The sequence below is a fragment of the Emys orbicularis genome, chromosome 17 (genome assembly GCF_028017835.1).
Source record: "Emys orbicularis isolate rEmyOrb1 chromosome 17, rEmyOrb1.hap1, whole genome shotgun sequence".
NCBI classification, from domain to species: Eukaryota; Metazoa; Chordata; order Testudines; family Emydidae; genus Emys; species Emys orbicularis.
In genome coordinates, this window is record NC_088699.1 from 17,284,301 (window position 1) to 17,306,652 (window position 22,352).

The following is a 22,352-nucleotide window of genomic DNA, read 5'->3' on the forward strand; positions in this document are numbered from 1 at the left end:
TGCTGAAGGCACCCTGCAGCCTCCCCAGCTCTCTGTAAACTCTACCCCACCCATTCATGCAGAGCGCCATTACACTTAATATGCCAGGGTAACCACAGACAATTGCACTAAGGGAGCAGGGATCTTGCAGCAGGCTAACATGGACAAAAGGTACAGTGTATGCTTGCCAGTAGCATTGACCACCTCGCCTCAGGTGCTTTGTGCATACAGGAAGGAGGGAGAGAGTTAACCAGGCCCCCGACCCCCACCTTCCATTCTGATTGTTTTCCTTTCTCTAAGGTGGGACAGGAGGGTTTACTAGACTATGTCCTAGTTAACAATGCAGTTTGTTTGGGGGGGGGGGGGGGGGGAGCGTAAGAGGACAGTGGCTTTACAGATGCTCCCAGGACCCATTTAAATTAAAGACTTAAGTCTAATGCACTGAACCATATTTTGCTTACAAATAATCAACCCAAGCCTTGCTAATATATGAAGTCCCTTAAGGTAGATCTTTAATTGTGGCCCCTCTAACAATTACACCGGGGTGTGTTTTCAAGTGGAGTTGATAGCTCTACAATCCTACATTTTGTGGCCTAAGTTGCTTATGCTAAAGCTTTCTCTTCACTCTGGAAGTGATTTCATAAAATCCCACCTCTCTGCAGAGCTGGTGCAGATTTCAGAGACTGGTACATTGAGCTAGTTCTCTGTACAGAAATGAAAGGGTCTCTCCTTCCACCAGCTTCACTCTAATTCTACCTCCATATCTTCCCTCTCCCCATTACGCCAGCAACTGCAGATACACACAAGGCACCGCTAAACTTTTGCTGTGTGTGTTAACAGCTAGAACTGTGGGCTTATTATTTAAGTGACAAGATCCCATTAAACAATCTGGATTGTGGTGCAAAATGCCATTCACCACATTCTCTGTTTCTATGACTTTTCCTGAAGCACTTCTGTGGGGAAAACTCATAATCGCTTTGTCAAAACTAACAACTAGAGACCCTGCCCTAGTAAACTCTGCGGGTGGGAGAGGACAAGTCTAGTACTGCAGAGTAACACCAGTGGCACACTGCACCAGAATACTGGAATTGGATGTTTGAGAGAGGGTAGGGAAGAGCATACTTCATTGATACAGTGCCTCATAGGTCCAGTCTCTCCATTTTACAGCTGAAGAAACAAGCAGAGAGGTAGTGACTTGCCTGCAGTCCAAGTGACAGAGCTGGGCCTGGACCCCCACTTTTCCTGTCGACAGGAATATGCAGCCTCACAAGAGGGAGCGGGTACTAGCAGACACCCAGAATGGTACAGCAGAAGGTAGGTTGTACCCGGACGCCTCCTCTTTAGTGTTTTTCAAACCTCTCTTCTGAGAGTGGTTGGACAGCTTGACTTGACTTAGAGCTTTGTTATTACCTTACCCCCTTTATCCCAATTATCTGGTTTCTTTCTAAGAGAATAAATATTTAATAGAAGCTCTAATAGAACAACGCTTGAAAAATTCCGTCCCGGAATAGAAATATGTAGCTACAATTCAAAAAATACCTTCATCTCTTCAGGTGGCTGAACGTGGATCACGGTCTGTAACGGGGAAGTGGCAGCCTCAGGATGGGGGTTCCAAATTCCCTGCTCCTTCCCCTCCCTTAGTTCTCATGGCTCGCTACTCTACCTCCTTGGTGCCAGGTCTCTCCTCCTCCAAATGGAGAAGAATTCAATCAGTGAAGGATCATTGGTGTGTGGGGGACTGGAACTAATTCTCCATTTGCTTACAGCGTGGCTGAACTGGGCCTTGTTTCATAGGAAGTGAGGTCAGCCCTTCCTACCCAGGAGATGAAGGTGTATTTATTGGCTCTCTTTCCATTGCAAATTGATGGGAATAAAATCTCAGTAAACACCGAAGTCCTGCTCTTGAGGGTAAGTGCTGTAACTTTTAAGACAAAGCACTTGAAATAATAATTTAGGAAATTCGGCTAATTTTCCCTTGGCCTCTGAGATCAAGTGACTAATTGTTGTTTATGTTTTACATAAATTAATGGAGAACATCATCTTAATGAGAAGCACAAAAAATTCATGTGCTTCTAACTCAGGCCACTGGCTGCCAGACTGCAGAGTTGACATTTTCCCCAGCAATGTTAATAACAGTCCAAGATGGGAAATGAAGCATTGTTTTGAACTTGCTTTGGTTATTATTTTAGTAGCGCACAAGCGCATTCGCTGCTCTCCTGGGGATGGGCCAGGAGTGGGGCTTCTGTCTCCAATTGTTTGCTCAGCCTATAAGAAATACTTTAAAAAAAAAACAACCACCACCCCACCATTTAAGAGTATTTTAGTGAAAAGCAGCCTTTGCAGATGCATCCTATAGAATTCATAGGGAGGAAACAAATAGGTTTTGCTAGAGAATTCTATAGGGCACTTCCATAACAGCCATTTAAACCTTATTGGCACAGTTTAGAAGAAATTAAAAAAAGTCTCGTGAGATTTGTTTTAGCACACATGTAGGGTCACTCACCTATCCATTTAAGGTAACCCAGGCAATGCTAGTTTCTCTAGCATTACTGTTAGCCAGCGTGAAGGGCTTGTATTGCTCTCATTCCTTTGGTAGGTTATCCCAGATAAACCACCTCCTAGCCCCAACTACAGTTAAGAGCTGGTCTCATTAATTCCAAGGGGATTAACAACAGATATCTCTGGTCAATCTGGTTTTTAAAAGAAATATTGTTAATGTGGCTGTTTTTGACCAGGCTGCTGGTAACTGGAAGTATCTGCCCTCTCTTGTGTTTTCACTGCAGAGCACAGCTGCCTTCCTTCAATGTAGAGTGTGGAAGTGAAAAGACCTGAGGCATTTTAAATTGGGGTGGACTCTGATTACTTAATGCAGGTATCATATATGCAGTCACTGCAGTGATGCTTGAAAGGATGGAGACATTATGCTGTCATTGGAGCCACTGATTAACTGGCTAAACTGATCAGTGTTTTTGAGATTATTAAAACCATCCCAGGGTTGGTAATGCCTTTGCTAATTTAGTATTGTTTCCAATCCAGCCCTGGCCAGAGTTTGAAAGGAAGAGCGTTCTGCTGGGCTGGTTGAAAAGGTCTGAGGCCTACACACATTTTACAGTGATATGTAGGTAAATTTAGAGAAAAGTATAAGCCCTAACAAACAGTTTGGGAAAAAACAGAAAAAGGTGGTGATTTGGCAATCTGATATCATTTTTCTGGTGCTGTTAGCACTTCATTGCTCTCACAGTTGTAATATGTTCCATGCTGGCATAGTATAAATTTTATACTTGAATGTCGACTGCAAGAAACAAGACCCCTTGGTTAAACAAAAATAATCTGACTGATTAGAAACAAAATCAGCTAAGAGAGGCTCACTTCTTACTAACTCAGTTTAGACCAGTAGACTAGTGTATTAAAAAGAAAATCCCAGTTGCATTTCTGTAAAGATCAAATTGAACTTAAGTAATATAGTGACTCCCGTAGGAGGGAGCAAACCAGAACAGTAGGACGGTGGGGAGGGGAAATGAGGTGTGCATTGAATCTAAAAATCCTTCTATAAATGCAGTTGCTGGGCAGAAACAAAGCTTTATAACATCATAAATGTGCCTGAAAATACTGGAAAAAATGATTAGTATTTGCAACATGCCTAATGATGAACATTATATGCATGTAAACAAAGACAGACCATCACTGGCACATCAGGGCATCAATACCAGACTCCACATAAAGCAATTAATCTCTGGATTTTGGTATTCTGCAAACCTCATTCTACCTGGAACTGAAACTGTGTGTTAAACAAAACTGGAAGCCACCAGCGATCACTGACCGTGGTTTTCCTGGCTCTTCTGTAACAATCCCAAAGAACACCTTGTGCAGGGAGAGATTTCTCCTCCTCCCAGCTCCTCCGGTACTCCCTTAAGCAGGATGCTGTTGCTTGAAGGTCTGTGCCATACTTTCTGAATGGTCCCTTGGAGCCCTTGTGGGGATAGATGCGGCAACACCGTGGAAGCTTTCGCATCCACTACAGGTGCATGGGCCTTTCGAGATGCTCAAAGTTTAAATACAACTCTATCAAATCTCTATTTTATGTCTTTCATGAAGATAAAGCATCCTCTGACTTGTTTAAATAATAATTAAAGAAATCTGGGTTGAGCCTTCAATGTGTAAGGCCGTGATGTACAGAAAAGGTCCCCAGCTAGCATAGTCTCTGGCTGACAGAACTGGCAGCATTTAATAGGACAGAAGTTGCCCTGTATGCAACATAGACTTCTTCACTGGCTAAACCTAAAACTGTATGCACAATGTACAGTCACGCACAGGGGTAGTGTGGTTGTGGGCTCTTCGGACACTCAGCAATGTGGGGAAACCCTACAATATCCTTAGACTTAGGAGCCCTGATATCTAGGCCATCCCCATTCATTTCTTTGACCCTGACCCTGCAGCTGGTTAGAGTGAAGTGATTAGTTTAGCACTCGAGAAGACTCCAAATGCATCCCGGAGCTGGAACTTTTGCTTATGTCCAGTACTGGGGTTTCCTAGCAGGAGGTTGGAGTGGTGGTTGTGGGAGCTGGAGTCCACACAGCGTTTCCTTCATCATCCATAATGTCAACTGTGAATAAAAGGGGAGGGGGGGAGTCATTAGTGTGACAGGGGCTGTGTATGGATCTATGAAGACAGGCGCTGGTTCTGTTCTTCCCGTGAGCTTGGAAAACAAGCCTTCACTCAAGAGACCGATCCAAACAGATGAGGCCTCATCTATTTGCAAGTTGTACCGCTTTAATTATGCCAGTATACTTAAAGCAGTACAACCAGCCTACTGCGTGGTGCAGTTCTACTGGTGTAGTCTGTTCCCACAGGGGAAGGGGGAAATGTTGTACCAGTATAAGGTGCTATGTTAGGGCTTGTACTGGTATAACTAGCGAGGTTAAAAAAAAATCACTCCCCTTTCCAAAATAGTTATACTGCCGTGTAGACCAGATCTGTCATAGCCAAGTTCATTGGTAATTTACTGCTGTGTAACCCACACCATTACTAAGTACATGAAGAATAGGCAGTAGGAAAAACAAGGGAGGGGCAGTGTAGGTGCACTTAACCCTTCTGCAAACACAACCAGATTTACCCCAGTGGCACATTCGACATTCCCTCTGAAATCAGCCCATTATCTGTATCACAGGACATCCAAGAAAGATGCTTGACTGTAGCTTGAGGTTTTTCTAATGACTATGCCTATTCAGATTAGAGCTACACGCGCTTACGTGTGTCTTAAATTGCTCAAAGACTAAAAACTAAATTTTACTAGGTGACATGGAGTACTGGAAAAATTACACTAAAATTAGGAAGAAAAGGAAAAACGTAGAAAGAAACACACTATCTGTGTATTTGTTAATGGAGCAGATTTGATGTGAAAATGACTGAACAATGAGGTTCTAGGCTTGTTTTTAAGTCACTTTTCAAATTGCCGCTCCTGCAATCTGAGGGTTAAGCTGGGGATGATTCTGCAATTGGAAACAGCAATTCTGCCACTAATGAAGATGAAATAGAACCCAGCTACCTCTCTTCGCACTGCAAGGGTCAAGGGAGTAAAAGGCAACATACATTTATTTTAAGCAAGGGGCACCAGCAGTTTTTATACTGAATTCCCTGGTGAGTAGGGAAATACTATTTTTACATCACTACATGACCCTTCCATTTCTAACTGCTCTAATGGGAAACCTGTTAATGCCATTATAACTAAGTCTTGCAATCAGTCTTTGATTCTTTAACCATGTAAAAAAGCTGCCATTGAATGGCATGAAGTTGGTGTTAAACTCCCAGCCCAGCGCATGAAAGGGATGAGCTTGCCTATTAAATGCTTAGATTCTACCGTGATCTATGTCCGCCCATAGAAACAACGCATCTGCTGCAGTCAAGATTGTATTACATCAGTCCCCCAAAAAGGCCATTCTTAATTGTGCTATTTCATGATGATTCTCCCAGTGCACTTAGTTTATGGGAAAGAAAAATCTCCTCTTTTGTTAAACTTGCTTAATTAATTTTGGCCCCAGTCAAAACCCAGGAAGAGTTTATCCTTTGCTCCAAGCTGGAGTTGTGTGACTGGCGGCTAGCGATAAAAACAGCCTGAGCTGGGAGGACGGGCTGATTGTGGTCTAAGGCCAATGTCTCAGAACTGTCACCCAGTATTAAGGGGGGAGGGGCACGGAAGAGGCAGGAGAAAATGACCGAGCAAGGTCTTGCACTGTCAGAAAGCATTTTTCAGTGAAAGGTCTTAGCTCTGAAATACATTTTTAGATAGTCACATGGCAATGCCATAGCAGATTTAATATATGCAAAAGAATTTCAGGAGGGGCCAAATACTGACCTTAGATGAGGGTATCTGGCTTCCACTGAAGTCAATAGGGGTTGATTATGCACATGGGCCCTACTCTGTTTAGAGAAATGGTCATGGTGTTCCTGGAAATCAGTCAGGCCAGTGACAGGCTATGTCTAGCTACACTCAAGTGGAGAGTGTACTGGGGTGTGGTTTTCTTCATACCCCTGACTGACACAGCATGCCAGGATAAATTTTAAGAGTAGACCAAGCCAAGAGCAGCTGGCTTGACATTGGTCTCAGCGTTCATGTGATGCTCCTTATTTGGATGGGGCTGCAGTATCTTTCAAGGCTGCTGCAAAATTGGGAAGTGTTATGACCTAGAGCCCCCCCACTCTCCACCAGACCAGAAAATGAAGGAGGTGTTAAGTGGTGCTTTTTCAGAAGGTGGGTGGGGGCTGAGACAAATTTTATAGGCCCTTTCCTCTCCATGTTTATTTATTTTAATCAAGGCAACAAATCTACTTCTCAAACTACATCTCAGGCCATGCAAAACACAGGGGGTTGTGCAGGCCTCTCAGATGCCTCAGTCCCTTGCATTTTTTTGCCTAAAGTAGTGATTTTATTGCAAGAGTCACAGAGATCTGATGCACTGGGTTTTTGCTCTTATGGGTAAGCAAGGCTGGAGGTAGATCTCAGGTGGCTTTGCTCTGAAGGATTGGGTGGAATTTGCTCCGAGGAGGCTGTAAGGTAGGGCCTTGGGGGTGGGCAAATAGAGTAAAATGGGGAGAGTTTGCAGCTGGGGATGTTTTGCTGTAATTATCAGAACCCAAAGTCAGCTACTTTGCACTCTATCATGTTGCTCACCCTTGTTCCCTAGGGAAACCTCCTAGTACACAGTGCAATCCCTCTGCCAACCTGCAGTGTCGGGAACTGGAATTTCTTCTCCAACGCCCAGCACACACGCAAGTCACCATTGTCATTAAGAAAAACATTTTGTGTTGGTTTTGGTCACTCACCATCTCAGACTTTCACAGAGGCTGGTGGCATCATCAGTTGATTCACCCTGGATGGAAGGGGGGGGGGAAATGTCAAGTATAAACCACCACCACGGAGGTGTTAGAGCATCAATTAGCCAAAAGAACACTCCCTAAAATCTACCGTCCTTGCATTGAATTGTCATGGTTCATGCTGTCCGTGCGTCTGTTATTTCTTTCTGAGTGCTCAGTCTCTAAAGAGATAGGAAGCTAGTGTGCATTAGCAGCTGCACTGCAAACACCGGGCTGGGGCTCCCAGCTCTTTCACGGTAGCGTCCGCTGGTAATTCTGACAGCCACTGGAACACACAAAGTAATGCCGCTGATACTAATTGACAAGAACCTGGCAACCCTCCAAAGGCATTCAGATATGTGGCAATTGTTTCCCTAAGCAGGGAACAAGGCTGTTTGTGCAGTAGCGGTTGCTTGGTGTCCTTTTGACTGACAACATAAATGTAAACAGCCACCACTGATAAAGGTTAGTTTAAAAAAAAGTCTTCTTTCAATCAGTGGAGCTGAAAGACTTGTTGGGCCTTACAGCAGCTCTGGGGGCTAGATCTAATCCACCAGGCTGTGCAACTTCTGCTCAACCGCCCTGTTCTCTGTCCCAGTCAATGTAAGCTGCCTTACGTTGACCTAACTGTAGTGTAGACCAGGGCTCAGATATAAATCAGTCATTTCTGAAGCTATACAGAACAGGTTAATTCTGCCAGTGCTTTATTCTTATCACAGAGTATGCATGGGCATTGCTGGCAGGTGTACCAGGAACACTCAGAGTGCACCACTTGTGCAGCATGTGGAGGGTTAAAATGAATCTTCTCCCTGTCTCTCTTGGGTACTTCTATGACCCCCATCACCATAGTATTTGAGCATCTCCATCTTTAACATATTTATCCTCACGCTCCTCTGTGAAGTAGGGCAATGCTATTACCTCCCCCCCCCCTTTTACAGATGGGGAACTGAGGCTCAGAGAGGTTAAGTGTCTTGCTCAAGGTCACCTAGGAAGTCTGTGGCAGAGGAGGGAACTGAACCCAGGTCCTCATGTCTTACCCACTGGATCATCCCTTCTCTGCCAAACACTCCAAGTGTTCGTGGGGTTTTCTGCCTAATCTCCTAGGAACAGCCAGGTAGAACATTCCTGCTGTGCTGCCCGCCTACATCCTAAGTATCCTTGGATTTCAGCAGAACTCCCAGGAGGCACCGGAAGATCAGCAGTGAAGACTTACCAAAAGGGGGGGAAATAAGGGCCAAAATGCTGCTAATTCCAAATTTTTCAATGGTAGTAAAACGTCCCCCCCGGACCTGAGCTGCCAGGATGCTGGAGGAGTATCCCAGAGCTCAGAGGGGTCCCACTGGTCTAACAGCGATAATCCCACATTGAAGAGTTTGGGAATATTTGCTGACTAAGCAGCTGTTCCTACACTGTGCTATTTTCTCCCGAGGGAGGGAGATGGGAACCATTCTGTTATTTCCTGACAGGGAAGGAAACTCTTCCAAACTGCCTTTTAAGAACCGAAACTGGTCGGAGACACTTTTTTTCTGGTTGTTTTCACTGTTATCTCCACCAGTTACAAATGAGTCCCTGTCCCCACCCCCAATTTCCTCCATCTAGAAAACCCAAATATTTCTCCGAGATGCGATCAAACAGATTTCATGATATGTGACAGCATCTATAATAAGTATTCATAGAGCCATCTCTTTAATATTAGACTACATGCTCTGAAATTATGTATTAAATATTTAAGGTTGTAAAACAGATCTAATTTTGTTCTATCCATAGCAATGCCTAAGATGGAAACTTCTGTAGGAACAAGAGCCAATTTAATATACAGTTGCTGTGACCTTTTATGGGTTATTTTCTCTGTGCACCAGCCTCACTGAAAGGAGACTGGGCAGTTTAAAAAAGGCTATCCTCCAATTACCCTTTTAATCCAGACAGTGACACGGCCCACCAGCGCACTACCCACTGCACCCCAAGATTGATTTATTATGCTAGCAGCTATACAAACACATAATATGGGAACAGTCCCTGTCTCAGCTTCTGAAACAGAATTTGCTCCCAAAATCCTAGCAGAAAGCCACATCTTCTCCTTCCCTACGTTCAGGCAACCTTCCCTTTCTAGCTGCCCACTCATCTTGTCCTCATTTTGGCTAAAGTTTTCAAAAGTGTCTTTAGTGGATTGGGAGCCAAGCTGCCCCTTTCAAAAGTGACTTAGACAATTAGAAATCTAAGTCCCCTTGACTTTCCAAGGGATGTAGGTTCCAAAGGGCTGGAGGCACTTTGGAAAACGTTACCCTGCCTGTGCTTGTGACTTCCCAAACTCGAGGCTGCAGTATCACTGACTGAATTGAGGAGAAGCAGGAGGAAGAGAACACAATTGCTAGCTAGTACCTAGGGGCATTAGCAAGGACGAGACTCAAAAGGAAGGAAAAGGCTGTGATTTTCTATTTGTCAGTGCTTCCCCGATCCTTTGAACAGTATGTTTCATGCACTGATTACATCTATAGTGTGCATGTTTTAGTATCCGACACATTTTCAAAATACCTCTGTTCGCAGTACCCAAATTAGAGCTATTGTTTTGCTACAAGGAGAGAGGGATATTAGGAAATAAATGCCCCAATTTTTACAACTTTCTGTATCTAACATTAGTTAACTTATGAACAGCAATAAAATCCCTTTACAGGGTTCCTTTTGCCCTGTGATGTTAACAGCAAAACCTCTTCAACCTTCGCAATACTCAGGGCAGTGGTTCTCAACCAGGGGCACGCATACCCTTGGGGGTATGCAGAGGTCTTCCAGGGGGTGCATCAACTCATCTAGATATTTGCCAAGTTTTACAACAGGCTACGTAAAAAGCACAAGCGAAGTCAGTACAAACTAAAATTTCATACAGACAATGACTTGTTTATACTGCTCGATATACTATACACTGAAATGTAAGTACAATATTTATATTCCAATTGATTTATAATTGTATGGTAAAAATGAGAAAGCAATTTTTCAGCAATAGTGTGCTCTGACACTTTTGGGGAGCAACTAGAACTTTGTCTGATTTTTGTGAGCAAGTAGTTTTTAAGTGAGGTGAAACTTGGGGGTACGCAAAACAAATCAGACTCCTGAAAGGGGTACAGTCGTCTGGAAAGGCTGAGAACCACTGATTTAGGGCCTTCGAATTCCATAACCCCCAATCTCCATTGACTGCAACTGTAGTCAAAATGCTAGAGCCCCAGACATACACAATGCAGGTTGGCATTAAGTTTTAGGACACGTATCTGGCCATTTGAAACACAAAATTCTCTGTGGTCAATTTACTACAGAAACAGAGGCATCACGCAGAACATCCCTTAGAGCAGGGATTCTCACAAGAAAATTTTTGGTGGCCTTAGAGTGCCGTAGGAAAAACAAATATGCACATATACATGTCCAAATCATTGTAATTTATTTAAGTAGTGTTTTTTGCTGACTCAATCATAAAAATAATGTGCAATTGTCTCTAGTCTTTACTGGACAGAATAGAAACAAAATAAGGTGCTTTGCATGATCTTGTCTTTTTTGTTGTTTCTTTGGCTTTTTTGATTCTTTTTTTTAGACTTGCTAGCTAGTAAGTCTAGTGCTGTGAAAAGTGATATTTGTATGCTTGTTAATATCACTTTAAATGGCAGACTTACTATCTAGCTGGGAGACAGTGAAAAGTGATATTAACAAACATACAAATATCACTTTCCACAGCAGTCTTACTCAGCTCCGGCACAAGCTGGGCGACAAATTAAGCCCTGGATAGAGAGGTGGGTAAGGAGGCAGCGGGGCGCAGGGGTGATGGAGGGCTGAGGGAAGCGGTGGAGTCCAGAGACAATGGGGGGTTGGTTAGCCTGCAGCCGGGGGATGGAGACCCGCAGCCAGAACCTGCCGCCCCAGGACGGAAGCCGGAAGCCCAAGCCCCACTGCCCATGGGAAGGAGCTGCCTGCTCCTCTGGTGTTTGTGGCTCCAGAGAGGGACAGGGCCCAACCCCTGCTGGCAGCCCCAGGAGAGGGACCATTGCTTTGTGTCCCCCCTCAATCACTGCCCAGGAGGCTATGGCAGCAAGAAGAGCCCCTGGTGGCTGCCTTAGAGTCTCTCCTGTTAAAATGATGTGCCTAGAGGGACATCTGCAAAAAACCTACCTTTCTGTCCCACTCAAATGGTGCCTTTCTGCAGACGCCAGTTACGTCCAAGAGAATTTCACCTAGCCTTTGGGAAGCACAAGCCTCCCCAAAACCACCACAGAAAACACCAATGTCACTATTTGTTTCATAAACACCAACACAGCTTTCAAAAGCTTTTGTCTGTTTGTTTGAATATAAATAATAACCTACCTAAGGAGATTTCTGAGACCAGAGGGTTCTTTAATCTAGCAGACCAAGGCGTAAGATCCAATTACTGAAAGCTGAAGCTAGACAAATGCAGACTAGAAATAACGCACAATATTCGTTTTAAAACAGGGAGGGCCATTAACCACCAGAACTACTTACTCAAGACTATGGGTGGAGTCTTTCTAAATAATACACAATAGCTAAACCTGAAGTTAGGCAGGAATTGTTGGTGAAATTCTCTGGCCTGTGTTACGTGGGAGGTCAAACTAGATGACCATAATTGTCCTTTATACCTTAAAAATTATGAAAAGCAAACCTTTCCTTAAATGCTAGAGATAATTCATCTGCTCAATTACTTTTCTTAAAGGGTGTTTATGCTTTTCTGCCCCAGAGCTTGGTTAGCAACAACTCTCCCCTGCCCTGCATGCATGACTACAATTGCCTGCAGGTTCACTATTCAAGTACTATAGCAATTAGCAGCCCAGCAGGGTCCAGCAGTCTGTGAACCCACCCACTCTGGAACTCATGGAGTCAATTGCGTAGCGTTAACTTCATAACACTGCTGTTTGAACCTGCCTGACAAAACCAGAGGTGAAGGATACACCACTCGTAGCCGCCTCGTCTCGGGGAAATGCAGGGTGAATAAGTATGTTAAAGGAAGCCCTATGAATCAGCAGAGGAACAGAACGGGTTAATTGTACAACGGCCCAGCTCATACAGTGTCTAACCAGAGGACCTGTACCCAGTGCACATCCCTGGCCGAATGTCCAGGGTAGGCGTCTACTTTTGGGGTTCTTGATCTCGGACTGGAGCACACAAGGCTTGTATTCCAGGGGGATAGGCAATGGTGTCAGCTTAGTCTCCCGACAGTCCGAAAGGGACTAATGCAGTTGCGGCCACCCAGAAGGAAGGCGGGCAGGGACTCAAAGGGGAAGGAAGATGGGTCCCAGTACGGGGTGGGAATCTCCATGTAGTCTGGGAGGAGTGCTCCCCCCCTGTGGAGCAGAGTACCAGCACCCCCTCCCTGCCCCCATTTACAAAGGGAGGTTCTAATGGGCTTTCCTGGTCAAGGAATACAACAGGAAAAAACCTGAGCCATGGAACCAGCTCACTTACTCACCGTTGTGGTAACTGCAGGGAGCATGTGAAATGGGCCCGTCCCTGTAGAAGCAGAGTACTGAGATAGCTGCATGTTAAGGTTTCGATCAGCCCACCCCGAGTCAACTGTCTACCTGTATTGTTTCCGCAACTGATCTGGTAACATCAACAACTTCATGAACACGCTCCAAGTAGATTTAAAGCTAGTTATTCTGAAAATCCTGTCCCAGCCTGTGATACAAACGGGTGGCCATGGACTAAAAGACACGTTCAGATTTTGTTAGGCATGGGCTGACCCTGCTTAGCTCACTCAGAACTCTGCTCAAGGCAGCGACAGCCGCTCGCGCCTCTTGCCATCATTCAGCCTCCACATAAATTACACGCGCACAGTCACGGAGACTGCACCCAACTGAAATTTCACTGCACAGGGATTCACACCAACACTTCTCTTGGGTTTCACCACGTCCCCTGGAGGGCTCGGAGTCAGTCAGACCCAGTTAAATCCAACAAGTTTCACCTGATGTTGCAGGTCTACTGGGCCCAGGTTCATTCAGAGGTACTGCCGAGTATTGAAACAAGTCAGAAAAATCCCTGAATTTCCTTAAAATTATTTTTTAAAGAGCCCAAGGAGCAACAGAAACCAAATCAGCTGTCTAACTATTGTACAGTGTTCTCTTCAACAGCTCCCCACTGAGCACTCTCGCCACAGCTGCACGGGGAACAAGCATTGGTCACAGCAACGCATCATCTTTATGTCAGTTGCCAGGCTCTTCTAGCCAATAGGAAAACGACAGCTCAGAGCCTCTAGCTCAACAATTCAGAGCTTCAGCTGCACCGTTTTTCATCCAACAACATACAGAGTCCTTCAAACCCCTCCTTTAGCTCCTTCCATCCCCCAAGGCAGGAGCGACAGTCCAGTGGTCAGGCTGCCCGGCTGGGACTCGGACTCAACTTTCTGCCCCACCAGAGACTCCCTGTATAATGAGCAAATCACTGTGTCTCTGTGCCTCAATTTCCCATCTGCAAAATGGGGCAAAGGGCACTTCTTTATCTCACAGGGTGCTGTGAGTCAACCCCATTCAAAATGGTGAGGACCTCAGAAACTATGGCAACGGGGGCCATATAAGTGCAGTACCTGGCTGCCTGACCAGGACTTGAGAACAACCAAAGCAGAGGCTGCTTCCAGAGAGTCCCTGCCTGGCTTTACACCGACCCCAGTGCACTTTGGGAGTTTGGTCCGTACGGTGTAGATACTCAAGCAGTGCAGAAGAGGGTAATACCATGCATGGTGGTGTACCTCAGTACAGAAGGTCAGTGCTTCGATTTCAAAGCTCCTGGTACATTGAATGCAATGCCCATGTAAAACTGCATCCAAGCGAGAATGCAGGGAAGGTGAATGGTGATGATACAGCAACAGAGAGAGGAGCCCAATGATTTGCAGGGGGGAGGAGACGGAGAGTTAGTGCACAGCTAAAAATATTCCATCCAGTGACAATTTCCTGATGCATCACGACAGATTTTTCTAGCCTCTCAGGAGCAGGATCTGTTTGATGCAGCAAAGGTCAATTTACCAAGGGAAAAGACTAACGATTAGACTGCTTAAAAATGTTAATGAACAAGTGGAGCTGGCTATAAGCTTGGTTTTGGGGGGGGAGGTGGGGGAATTGTTACTTCATTTAACTCTCCCTACTGCTTACCCACGAAATTCACCTCTGTGCAGATGGGCAGCACAAGGGCTAGACGTACTTCAGCCCTCCAAAGAGGGAGCTAAAGTGGGAGGTCAGTAATGCACAGACCTCCTGCTCGCCCTCAGCACAGAGGTGAATTTCACCCTAGGCATTCTATAGCCCATCTCACAAAAACACAGCCCTTTGGCGAGACGACAGTCTGATTTGAGCTTCATTCTGGTGATGTCACGTGCTCCGCCAGCTGCCCTAAGAAATAAATTGGCTTAAATCCACTATTTCTTCCTATACGTCAATGGCTTTATTGAATGGAATCAGTAACTACGTACAGTAGTATTTTCCCTCTTCATTCAGCTTTGTCCCTAAAAGCTGCACAGACTCCATTCAAGTTTTCCATCTGCAATATTTAATTCAGGTACTGAGCATATTTACTTAGAGGGAGAAATGCAAGCCAACTGTCTATGTTCCTTTGCTACAGAGATTTTGAGAGCGGGATAAGACTGGAATTGGGGGGGGGATTCATAATTTTCCAGGCAGCGGCCGAACGGTTTTGAAGATGAATGGTTAACAGCACTCATTAGGTATCAAGGACCTGGACAGAAATAAACTTCAAAGATAAGCCTGTCATACTCCTCTGGGGCAGCAGGCTAATGTGAACCTTTAGAAAGTGCTATTGAAGCTGAAAATCTCTTTAAATCCTTCAAAACCTGCTGACAAAAAGTTTCCCTGTGCATGGACAATTCTACCTTGGTGACAGTACAGCTCCGGTGGAAGCATTCTGGCTTCACACCCAACAGTTCTAGCGCCAAGCTTGACATGGGCTCATCCTGATCAATGAATTGCAGTATTGGAGGGAGGAGGAGGATTTTTGTTTTGAGTGGAAGTGGGGAAGAGGTGTCCTCTGGATGCAACATTAAACTCTGGTTCCCATCTGCCTCTGCAGACAATTAAAGATCCCACTTTTTGATGCAATTTGGTTAGGAATGTACCTCACCCACGATATTTCTCTCCTGTATAGTCCAGAGGGTGCAGGTAAGGACAGCCAGCTAACGTGGTAACATCTGTTGTTATTGTCTGATCTAATAGCATGTAGAGAAACCTGAGTTCCTGACTGAATGTACCCCTTCCTTCAGCCTACTGTTAACAGTCTGATCAGGATCTGACTAGGATGTTGGAAATCACTTACATTGGACTGAAGCCCAGTGCTTACGGCACTCTTTGATCCAGCATTGGGAGACACAAGGAAACAGCTGTGGCTCCATTTCACTAGTGAGTGCAGTCTGGGTCACACCTCCAGACATGGTTAGTGGGGACAACACAGTCTATAACCCAGCCTCACAACTCGGCAGAGTCTGCCTTACTGTGCATTTAAAGCCTACTGTCCTGATTCAGAACGGGTGTCCGTGCATGCATCTCCACTGATCTCAGTTATGGCAGGTATAAATTAGCCCACTATTATTCTCTTGCCTTAATCATAAACATGTCATTCTTTATATGAACAAATGTTACCTTCCTTTGGCAAAGTATTTACGGTCTATGGTGGCAGATTCATCCCCTGACGGATGACGACGCTAGGCAGCAGGAAATGGAACAGCAAGGCTGAGGTTTTCCATGATTTGCTCTTCTGGTTCCTTGTGTCAAGAAAGTCCCTGGACTGGAAGGCAGCCTCCTGTTCCATCATGCTAACCACCTGCCTGTGATCGGATAGGATTTCATATCTGTGCCAGTGCAACATTAGCAAAGAAACTGTCCTAGTACACACTTCACTCATTAGGATCTTCCAACTAGATACAAAATCCATTATAAACCCTATGTATGCCAAGAACTGTCCCTCTGCAAAGATACTGCAGTGTATATAATCTATTGGGAGAGGTAAGGATTAACAGCGCTCAACAGTTACATAGCTCTTTGCAAACATGAATACTTAACAATGCGTGGGAGGCAGGCAAAATGCTGTTTATCCCTATTTTACAGATGGCAGATTTTTATGGAGAACTTTGACTTTCTTAAGGCCAAAGAGGGGAGTTAGTGGCAGAGCCAGGATGAGGGCTCCAGGACGTTCTCCAGGTCTGTGCTCAGACCATTAGGTCTCCCCTTCCTCTCAATTCAAGCTCAGGAAAATATTCTCTCCCCTCTGCAGTGCATCACACAATTGACTAGGAGCATTCTAGAGAGTTTTCTTTTCTCAACTGCATCAAGTATTCACGTTCCCCTCTGCGGGAGAGTACATTTGGATGACTAGTCCTCACATGGAATTGATGGGCTTGGAGAGTCAAAGTCCTGCCTGTGTTTAGGATGCAGTTATAACTGCCAGTGCCAGCTGTCCCAGTCTTTCAGGCCTTACTCAAGCAAAACTCCTGCTGCCTGCTGATGAGCTTGAGTGGCGCATTTCAAACGCCACAGGAAATTTACCTCCATAAGGGCTTCACTATTGGACCCAACATGTCTGAAACCAAATAATGCTACAGGCAACCAGACCAGGCTTGGATGCCTTCCAAAATAACCTGCAGGAAATCAGGTTGATCACAGCAGTAAAACAACATGACACTTTTTGGATAGAAGACAGTCTTTTCCCATCTGTACGGTGGAAAAAGCCTACTGCAGTGAGCTCGTTACTGTTCCCATCTCCCCTAATCCCAAACGGTCATGTTTCTGAATCTGTCAGCTTCCTTTGCCGTTTTAGAATCGTGGCTGGGTAAATGGTTTAAAGCAAGGGGGAGAAAAGCTGGCTTTTTACATTGATGGCAGAGAATAACCAACCCCCCCTTCATCTCCACTCCCATCTCCCCTACATTCCATACAGAGCATTCCAATCCTCCAGCCCTTCCACTCCCTTTGGTATCCTTTCCCCACCCTCAGCCTTGTGCCTGCTAATCCTGTTCTGCCCCCAGCACACACTGCTTGGCTCTCTCCTGCTTTCAAACCTTTCCCCTTCATGCAAATCTTCCTTTCCATCAATAATCCTCCAGGATCCTGAATTGTGGCCCTGCATCTTCTCTTTGGTTGTCTTATCTTATTAAGATTGTAAACTCTGCAGGGTCGGGAGTGCGTCCTAGCTAGGTTGGGGAACGTTCTAGTGCCATGGGAGATAAGCTCTAGTTAGAGTGTAAGGCTGGGATTTGCAGTGAGTTAGGTGCTCAGTTTCCACTGAATTCCAGTGGGTTTGGACTCCTAATTCCAATAGGCTCTTCAGAATATCGCAGCCTAACTTTATTTGGGAAGGGACTATGCTGGAGATCTGCAAAGCTCACTAGGATTTAGCCACACAAGTTCCATTCTTTGGGGGATTTCAATCGGACACATTGCCGGTTTGTGGTGATGCTGTGCACTGTTAAACACACGCTCACAAGCGGCTGTATGCCAGTCGTGGGTGAACTGATCCTCAGAGATCCCTTTACGGGAGTTGTGTGGGTAAACCACCAAGTCAGCTTTGAAACATCTCAACCTACAACCAGCACTGAGCACATCACATCCCTCTAAAGTGGGTAACTAACTTCGTAATCAAGGAGAATTCTTAGAAGTTTGTCTTAAATTAATTTGCAGAAAAAACATTTTTCCCTTATGTAAATGGGCAAGGCTCACTAACACGTAGTATTAATTAAACAAACTGTACATATCAGCTTAATATTGCATACATCCTCTGTTGGGGGGACAATATCCTGCCCTGGCAGGAACATGACAATATCTGATGTATCTCTTCTGTCTCTAACTACATTCCTACATAAAAGAAACTGAAAAGCAACAAGGATGTCAGGCACCTTCAACCAAAATAATTGCTGCAATGTGGGAATTTTGAGATGATTTTGTACCTGCCCCCAGAAAAGGCTAAACCAAGTCTAACGTAAAGTAGAAAAGAGGGTCTGAAAATGGATTGTTCTTCTCTTTGCTACAAGGGAGTCGGCAGTTTGTAAACTTAACACATTTAGGAAAATATAAAGTTGCATGCTAATTAGGCAGTGTTCTTTTTGTGTCTTGCATCACCTGATCAGTAGTGTAAAAAAGCAATAGCTTCCTCCTAGTAAGTGTCTGTACTAATCACGTTTAAATGATACATAAATCATTCTGGTTACTCATCTGCAGTTTCCGCACTCCATCAAAGGTGTTAAGAGCTGCAGGGATTTTTTTTTTAAATAAAATGTTTAATTTTTTCATTGCAAATATTACAGGGAGGGAAAAACGGAGCCTTTCAGGTGGCCTTATCCTTTATTAAAAATATGAGCTAACAGGTGAATTATTTACCCTCATGAGTCCCTTTGAAATTGTCTCAGTGTGCTAGCTAGTTAAATACCTACACTCTTGTTTAAGCCAGCTGCATCTGGGTAATTCCTTACTCCTGTTCATGGTTGCATTGGGGATATGCACTACAGCTGCATCCTGCTGCCTGAGCCACATTGTCAGACATCTTGTAAAAAACTGACTGTGCACGTATCATGCAAGATTCAAAGAGGGACTGGCCGATTATATGGATAATAAGAATATCCAGGATTGTAATAGTTAATGCTAAAAAAGCATGGGAAGGGATGTAAAACCTCATGCTTTGGGGCTTACACCCGGAATTAGAAGGAGACCTTCATGAGCAGCAGATTATCCCACAACTGCTTCTTGTGGGGTCCTTTCACCTTCCTCTGAAGCATCTGGCACTGGCCACTGCTGAAGATGGGATACTGGGCTAGATGGACCACGGGTCTGATCCAATTTGGCAATTCCTCTAGTCCTATGTCAAGGAGGAGGCAGAGTAGATGGTTCTTCCCAAGGGAGGGTCAATCTCTAGCTGTATAATAGATCAGCACGAACCATATGAAAAAGACTTTCAGTGAATGCGAAGTGGGCATGAGGGTCTATGTATTGACTGGTATAAGGCCATGTACTGGGAGGAGCCTGTACCCAACATTCCTAGTAACGTGGGAAATGGCCCTTATTCGGTTTGTGTTATGAAGAGGGTAGATTCTCCCTAATTAAAGATGAAGCTATATTCTGTCTACTGAGCACGAACGTAACGCATTTCTTCCACAGCTCTCTATGTGCTTCACAGGGGCAGGCAAATATTTATCTGCTTTACAGGTGGGGAAGCTGAGATGCAGGCAGGCTAAGGATGTGAGTTTCAGAAGTGCTGAGCACTCAACAAAAAGTGAAATCCATGGAGCTGCAGATGCTCTGCATGTCAGTAAATCAGGCTCGAATTGACTTCCCCCAGAGTCCTGCAGGAAGGCAATGGCAGAGCTAAGAGTGAAACCCACATCACTAGATTTACACTCTGTTGCTGTATGTACTCAGCCAGGCAATCATAATACTGTACTTGTATACACCACTGAAAGAATCTCAGACTTCAAGTACATGAATTAAGCCCACAACACCTTTATACCTTAGGTAGGGATATTTTAGGAGGCTCAGTCCAACCACAAATAACCTGCTGCCATCCCCAGAGAGCAACACAACAGCTGTTTAACAGTGCACCGCGGCACTACAAAACAGCAAGTGACATCGTATTCATTCAAGTGCAACAACAGGAGAAATTTCAGGTGAACAATGTACCTACCCACGTCTGAATGTGACCAAGGCCCAAAACTAATACTCCTGTTCTTACAAAAAGGATTGAGAGAATTTTAATTACAATAGGTAGCCAAGACCTCTATAGACATCCCTCTCTCTCTAATCACTTTTGGGGGTGGTGGTTTTTATATTTTATGTATATATGAAAACACACCAAAAGTAATTAGGTTACATTATGGACTAAATGATGTCCAGATTGTTCTCCTCTTGTGTCATTCCTAAATTTACTGAAAACCTCTTGCAGTTGGTATATTTCCAAGGCCCTGTTATGTATGTGAAAGACCCAGTATTTGAGAACAATCTAATTTGAAAGGAGAAGGCTCATTGTATTGCTCTTATGAGATTTTCTGATTCGTCTTTACAGTGGGGGGAAAAAAGCTTTATCAACTGGATTTAACATGCTAAAAAAGTAATCCACAAAGTAGGCCAGGAGCTGCCGTGGCGACAAGAGGAGTATAAAGACACTGCGAGGGATTGACAGGTTTCATCTTTTACATTCTCTCTTCTAAAAAGGAAGTATGGCGGAAACGGCAGTGCAGCTTTTCAAAAGGGGTCAGAGGGGGTTGCTCTATTTACAGCTTGTGCTGCCTGGATGAGGAAATTTTTCCTAAGCAAATACCCAAGCACAAGCCAGAAACCTTGAACTGTCTTTTAGCCTGGCAATTAGAGATAGGACAGATCCATCTCTCCCTTCTCCCTCAGCAGAGGAGGACTCCAGGCCACAGAATTACACCTCTTGGCCCCCATATTTATTCATTAGTCAGGCTGTGACCTCCAGCCTTTGTGACCTGACCCTACCTGTGATGAATGGGTTTAATCTCTGGCGTGACACTGGGGCTTTCGATTCCTGTAGGTTAATCAATTTCACTTGGCAGGGCACATTTGGGAGTCCTGATGACTGATCGGCAGGATCCTTGGTAGAGGAGAACACGGATTCCTGAAAGAGCAGGGCTCTGTGCCCAGCCTATAATGGGTGGGTGGAAGTGGGGATCGGCCAGGCAAGGAAACTATTCTAGCTAACGATGCATAATGCCATGTACAGACTGCCTGTTTCCACCAGCCAGGAAGCACGTATACAGGTGGTAGCTGGAGATCCTAATCCCAAGGCACTCAGCCTTCTTATCACCACTATGTATTCAGCCACACCCAAGCCCTGCTCCTCCCCCACCCCACAAATGCACCCGTTCCAGTGGGACCTGCCTGGGGATCTATGGTGCTGAGCAAATCAGGAACAGGCTGACAACCCTGACAGCATGCCCACCCCAGATGGCGAGCGGGAGGAGGGAAGAGGCGGTGTGGCCTGGCGGTGACTCAGAGGATCAGAACTCAAAGGTTACTAATACTTATTACAAATACAGTAGTATTCTGCAGTAAAGATCCAAAACATTGCAGTAAGCAACACTGTCCTGGAGCGTGACTGTAGGACAGTAGAGTATTTTTAACAAGGGAATAACTGTTCTCTGCAGACCGAAAAGCAGAGAAGTTGCTTCGCCAGTCATGATTTATAGTAACTGTTCTATCTGCATTCTATCTGAGCCACTCAGCAACAGCGCACGAAGGAGTGCCAGCCAAATGCCAGTAATACACAACCAGATGCGAGTGAGACAGAGAATGGAAAGGGGAAGGATGCTGAAGAGGAGACAGAAATAAAAATAGGTTGGAGGCCTGCGTTTGTTGCTTTGCTAAATGGAATGACTAAGGGGAAGGAAACTGGGTGGCTCTGGACGTGAGAAGAATACGGGAGGGCTCTGCTCAGGGTGGAGAGAACCATCTAGATACAAGTGATTTATGTTTATTCTGGGGAAATGAACGCTTGGGGGCTCCCGTCCCTTAAGATTGGGTTTGCATATAGCAAGTCACCCCAGCCAACGGATCTTGCATGCTGCAGGGCTGCGCTGTAAAAGGATCGGGTAAAATATGCCACTGCATACTGGCACCTAGACGAGGTCAACTAACAGCGGGGGGATTTTCAATACAAGCTGAGGAGCACCCTCCTTTCTTGGACCAAATAAGGGCTCTTCCAGAACCATAACACTAGCCAGACATTGCAGAGAATTCACCAGCCACAAAGGGGTCTGGCCTGGGCTGGTGCTTCAGAGTCGCCATTGCCTGAAAGCGGTTTCTCCCACACTCTAATCGTCTAATGCAGGTGCTAGTTATTCACGTGCACAGCTGAGGACGAAGCATCATACTGAACTAAGTGCAGAGAAGGTTGCTCAGCACTACTGGCTGCTCTCACAACAGAGATGGGGTCCACAAGCAAAGATTCACACTGCTGCCAACCACCCTGCAGAATGAGATTTCTTTAAACTCATAACATGGCAATGTTACATGTTGTTATTAAATCCAGTT